This window comes from Cygnus olor, chromosome 2, assembly GCF_009769625.2.
Source record: "Cygnus olor isolate bCygOlo1 chromosome 2, bCygOlo1.pri.v2, whole genome shotgun sequence".
In the NCBI taxonomy this organism is placed as follows: Eukaryota; Metazoa; Chordata; class Aves; order Anseriformes; family Anatidae; genus Cygnus; species Cygnus olor.
In genome coordinates, this window is record NC_049170.1 from 48,563,856 (window position 1) to 48,569,855 (window position 6,000).

The window sequence follows — 6,000 nt, forward strand, 5'->3', positions numbered from 1 at the left end:
TTTCATAAATAAAGATTGCTAAACCGACGTGGTAAGAACTTAGTCACATCATTTAACCTCAAATAAAAAGATCAATTTACATTCTCATGTTTTAACTAAAAGTATTTGGACTAGAAAGAGTACGCCTACAGCGTTTAAGTGAGTGACAAATATTTGCACGTATCTTTGGTTTGCAGAGAATTCAGGGCTAAACCGGCCAAACCCACTTGTCTGAAAGCAGCAAATGGCACCTGCGAAGCCAGAGAGCTTGGGTTGGGAAGGACAAAAAAGTGTATCCTCTAGAAATAATGAAAAAGTTTCAGCTACGTTGCCTACCTTAATCACTAAGGTATTTTAATAACGAACAACTTTAACATACATCTAAATATTGCTGATAGTTTGATGTTATTACTTATATTCCACAAAATGACAAGTCACAAGCAAGAGATCAAATATTCACCAAACAAAACCTTTTGAGTTAGCGAACAAAAGCAGTTATGTCTCCAATTGCTGACCAGCTCTCCTCCCTTCAGGTCACGCTTTTTCTACCTCTTCACTTCAAGTTTTCTTTTATATTTCCTCAGTAGCTAACATTACAGCATGTAAGAAAGAAACAATGCTGAAAACTCAGACTTCCAGAAGAGTAAAGGCTGACAATAGCCAATACTAAAACCTAACTTTTATCAGCTTCAGACAAGCATTTTGGGAAACCAGGAACAACAGTAATAAAGAACAGTAATTTATTTTCTAACAGTTTCAAAGGAAGCGCTTGCTAATTATAGTCAAGTGAATCAAAATTGAACAAATCAATACAAGTAGCGCATAAAAATCGGCATCCTGAAAGTCCTGAAGCTTACACTGCACAAAGCTAAAGCGCTGCTATATCAGACCCAGCGTATTTTAAATCGTTTACATTAACCATCTTCTTGGTCCCATTTTTCCCCACCTCAAGCGCTTAGCTAACGTAACAAACACACAAGCCAACTTTATATCCCCCTCCACTCAGCGTTATCAAGATGAATTTCATCACACATACACTACTTTAAAATTTTGGCCTGTGCTTTTCCAGATGCTTTTATTCTGACCTAACATTTACGGCACCTTTGTGCTAAACCAAACGTTAAAAGGTCATCCGTCTTGCACCAGGTGCGGTAGCTGAACACTGATGCAGCACAAAGGGAAAGCCACAGTGCTCATCTCTGAAAGAATAACGCTCTCTGTAGCGAGTAAAATGCAGCTTATCACAGAATCACAGAATTGTAGGGGTTGGAACGGACCTCAAGAGATCATCGGGTCCAACCCCCCTGCCAAAGCAGGTTCCCTAGAGCAGGTTGCCCAGGGAGGCGTCCAGACAGGCCTTGGGTATCTCCAGAGAAGGAGACTCCACAACCTCCCTGGGCAGCCTGCTGTATCTCCTCTGCAACTTCTGTTACTGATAATAAAATAATTGCTTCTTCCTGACCCTTTGAAAATGCCTGTATGCACAGAGGTTTAGAATAATGATTTTTTGGTCACGAAAGTTTGGGTTTGGGTGCAGCCACCCACCAGCCGAGAGACCTGCAATAAAAGAAAACAGCCTGCTGCCATAAAACAGAGGAAGTGCAGGCTTTCGAGGGCTTCCTGTTGAGGAAAATAATAAGATGAATGTGCCTGAAGTGCAGGGCAGCAAGCTACCAACCCGACTTAACCTAGAAACCTGCGAGGCCCTGGCTAACAAAGCGTTTTGCTGCAGCGCTGATAGCCGGCACAACTTGTCATATTAAGGAGTTAATGGTCCTGTCGGTGCTTTCGGTTTGCGCTGAGGCAGCAGCGCGGCAGAAGCGGTGTTCGGCAGCCCTGCCCGCCCCTCTCTCCCGCGGGGCCGCCGGCACTCACCCGGGCGCGACGACCTGCCCGGGCCTGGCGCACAGCTCCCTCACCACGCCGGGCCGCTCGGCTTTCAGCTTGCGCTCGGCTCCGGCCCGCTGCGGCCTGGGGCTGCCGGCGGCGCCGGGCGGGGCGGCGGGGCGCGGGGCGGGCGGCAGCGGGGCGCACAGCGCCAGCACCGAGCCGATCTGCACGGCCGCCCCCACCGACACCTTCCACTCCAGCAGCCGCAGCGGCCGCGGGCCCGGAGCGCGGATCTCCGTGACCAGCCCCGCGGGGCCCTCCGCGCCGCCGCCCCCGGCCCCTCCGCCGCCGCCGGCCGGGCCCTCCATCCTCGCGGTCGCTATGGCAACGCCCGCGCCCGGCGGGGGAGCCGCGGCCGCAGCGGGGCACGGCCGCCCCGACACACACCGCCGGCGCCGACGCGCAGCGAGGTCGCGGCCCCCGTGCGCAGGCGCGGGAGGCCGAGAGCCCCGCCGGGCTTAAAGGCACAGCCGCGCCGCGCTGCCCGCGCCCGCCCCTTCCTGCGACGGGCACCTCCCTTGGATTTTCAAGACGCTTCCGGCCTACATGCCCCAGCATGCACCTGCGGACTGCGGGGCTTTCGTTGAGGGGCGGTGTGCGCGGGGCACGCTGGGAGCTGCAGTCCTCCTGCCTCAGGGTGAGGGGGACGGGGAACATGGCGCCCCACCCGTGGAGTGGTCGGTGTTCTAGGGAGTTACAAGAAAACTTGAACACAGGGAACTAAGTAGAGAATAAGGCCACACGTTGGGCACTGGGGTTAAAAGTGAACACTGAATGTTAGCTGTGAAAGCCCCACCTCTTCTTTTTATTTGGACTAGTAGCCTTACTTCTTTCCTAATTCCTAGGTGCTCAACTTCTAATTAATATTATTTTAGTGTTGTCACGTGCATGCAGTAAAGCTACATCATAAAAGATGAGCTGTTTCGTTTTTGCCTACCACTCCTTCCTCTACAAGACCAAACAATTCTTAACTGGGGGGTCTGGTAGTCTCCCTCTACAACCTATGTTGTTTCTATTTGCTACTTCTTAATCTAAAATTAAATTAATCAGCCCTGAAGAAACATATCATTGTCCTTTTGCACATAAAAACTGGAGTTTATACCACCACTGGTGACTGCTGATGAGGCTGGTGGCAGTCACTGGAGCTCACCTGGGAGCTCCACCTGGAAGTGCTGACTTGCAGCATTTCTCCTCAACTCTCACCTGGCCAACGTTTATAGCTTGCATCCAGGGTTCTTCCTTTTTGGGGGTGGATTGTTAATGTCCTGTTTAGGGGCAGCAGGCTGAGGTCTGCTGTTGCGTTAAAGGTTAGTGTTGCCCAATTCGTCGTTGTAAGTCTGTTGTGTTCAGGGTACTGAACTATCACAATTACAGATGCACAAATAACATAATACACCCTCGGTTTTATCGCGCTTTGTGAATTACCACAGCCACACATAAAGAATTTGGTCATGTTCAATGAGAACTACCACAGCTAGATTAATGAGTAGTGCAATTTATTGAAGGAACAGGTACACAGGTTCTTTGGATTGCCGGTGATAAATTCACTGTCTGCAAAGCACGTGCAAATACCAAAAATATGAGTAACACAGCCTGGCTACAAACGCATTAAAAGATACAAAGTGAGTCTGTAGAGATTTCTAAGTTTCTGGGGGAGGTACTTGGCATAACCAAGTGTTCAAATCTTACCCAAAGGTGTCCTGATTGGGGGGGGGGGGGGGGGAAGAGAGGCTTAACCCATCGACTAATTCCAGAAGTCAGAAGGTATCTTTAATTATGGTATCTTCCCTTACACAATAGTATCTTCCCTAACATCCTCTCTCCCTTAAGCTAATTTATATCACTTTTCATCTATCAGGTGGAGCTTTAGTGACTCTAGTCATACATACCTTTGTTATGATTGGTGTGAAATTTTCTCGCTTTGCTTTTAAAGGTATAGACGAAAAATTTTAAGCTCAAGCACAGTGAGGTGTGGTTACACCTTGGAGGTGGGCAGCCTTTGGGATAGAGGTGTGTTTTGGTATTATAATGGGCAAAGTTCATCAAAAGGACAGCGTTTTGTCAAAACCATGACAGGCTGTTGGCCCAGGGTAATAAATATAGAGCTTACTGGATTCAGTGTGCACAAGAACAATCAAGTTCCCATCTTATCACAGAGCCTGGCTCCGCTCCTCACTCCGCTCCACCCTCTTTATAGTTCTTCTCAGAGTCAGCGCACCAAGTTCCTCTGGCATGGTCAACTTCTAAGGTTGGCAGCCTGGCAAACTTCTATGGAATGCAACTACACTCCACCCTGGAAGCTTCTTGAATGCTGTCCCTTTCCTTTAAAATGTGAATATAAGTTTAATTTCTGAGTCAGCTCTGGCAATTATTCCGCACCTGCTTCATGGGACCACTCCTATTAAGGAGTGCAAAGGAAGAGGGGGAGTCTCAAGGAGCAGGAGAATTGATCAGGTATTTCCCTATTCTTAAACCTTTATAGACTTTCAAGTCTAGCAAACAAACTTGTTCCATCAAGAGTGGTAGGCATGATAGTCAAAGAAAGACTGAAATGGTATCTGAGGTGGAAAGGGACCTCCAGAGATCAATAGCCTCATCCCTCAGCTCAAAGCAGGGTAACTAGCAGGTTGCTCACGGGTGTCCAGTTGGACTTTCAGTATCTCCAAGGATGGAGATCTCCACAGCCTCTCTGAGCAACCTGTTCTGGTGTTGAAACACCCTCATAGGGAAAAAAGCTGGAATGTCCTGTATTTCAATTTGTGTTCATTGCATCTTTTCCTGTCAGTGGGCAACACTAACAAGAGTCTGGCTCTGTTCTTTTTATCAGCCTTCCTTTCCACCCTCAAACACAATCCCAATGTATTTATACACATTGATCCCTCGAGTCTTCTCTTCTCCATGCTGAGCAGTCCCAGCTCTCTCAGCCGATTTTCACGTGACAGATGCTCCAAGTCCTCTAATAATGTTTGTGGCCCTTTGCTGCACTTTCTCTAGTATGCCCATGCCTCTCCTGTACTGCACACAGCACAGCCCTTGTGGTGTCACCAGTGCTGAGGGGAACGATCACCTCCCTTGACCTGCTGGCAAGCACTCTTTCTAATGCAACCCAGGATACTGTTGCCTTCTTTGCTGGAAGAGCACGTTTGCTGGTTCATGGTCAGCTTGGTGTCCATCAGGGTACTCAAGGCCTTTACTGCAGATCTGCTTTCCAGAGCTGGCCCCCAACCTGTCCTGGTACATGGGGTTGTTCTGCCCCAAGGGCAGGACTTGGCATTTCCTTGGCTTGAACTTGATGAGGTTCCTATCTGCTGATTTCTGCAGCCCAACAAAGTCCTTCTGGACCGTCACCCACTCCTCCCAGCTTTGTATCATCTGCAAAGTTGCTGAATGTGCACTCTGTCCCATCACTGACATCAATATTGGCCCCAGTGTCGACCCCTGGACAAACCACCAGTGAATGGGTAACTATTGGCAGGACCCTCCTAAAATAGTATGAAGCGTCAGGGACCAACTTCATATTCATGCAATGCATATAATTATTTTTCTATTTCTGCCATAGGAAGTAACCTCTTTAGAGAAACCAGAAAAGACTGCAGATTATCTCCAGACTTACTAAGCATAATCATCTTTGCCCTTTGTTTGAAGGTGACCTCAGTTAAAAACAAGCAAACAAACAAACAAAGCAAAAAAAAAGAAAAACATTAAAGCAACAACAACAAAAAACTGTATTTATCGGCACTGAATGTCCCCTTATTGTATGTGGAGATGTGAGTATTGGCAGCAGAGAAGAGCCATGTCATAAAAATGATGTCACTTTGTTTGCCCTACAAATATCTCAGACCTATGGTTACTCTGCTTTCCTTTTGCCTGCTAATCTCCCTCACCCAATATTCACATTTAAGCTCATGCAGCTTTCTGAACACCTGTCATTTTTTGAAAGGTGGCCTACCACACAGCTTCTTTGTATTTCAGCATCGTATCTATCCAGTCAGACCTCCTTGGATGCACAGGGATAGAAAATATTTGATCCCTTACTGACAGGCTTGATGCATGTAAGAATTTAGTGATTTGAAGTCTAACAGTGCAAAGCCACACAGGGCTAGAATAGGTGATGTTATAGGCAGGGAATGA

The 6,000-nt window shown here is 47.7% G+C and overlaps 1 protein-coding gene across 1 annotated transcript in view; it reads right to left on the reverse strand.

Annotated features, from left to right (window-relative positions):
- Positions 1 to 2,151, reverse strand: part of CTDP1 (CTD phosphatase subunit 1) — a 95,125-nt gene extending 92,974 nt beyond the window's left edge. Inside the window, exon 1 of the mRNA XM_040548021.1 lies at positions 1,855 to 2,151. The gene's annotated coding sequence lies outside the window, so the exon portion shown is untranslated. The remainder of the gene's footprint in view (positions 1 to 1,854) is intronic.
- Positions 2,152 to 6,000: the final 3,849 nt, after the last annotated feature.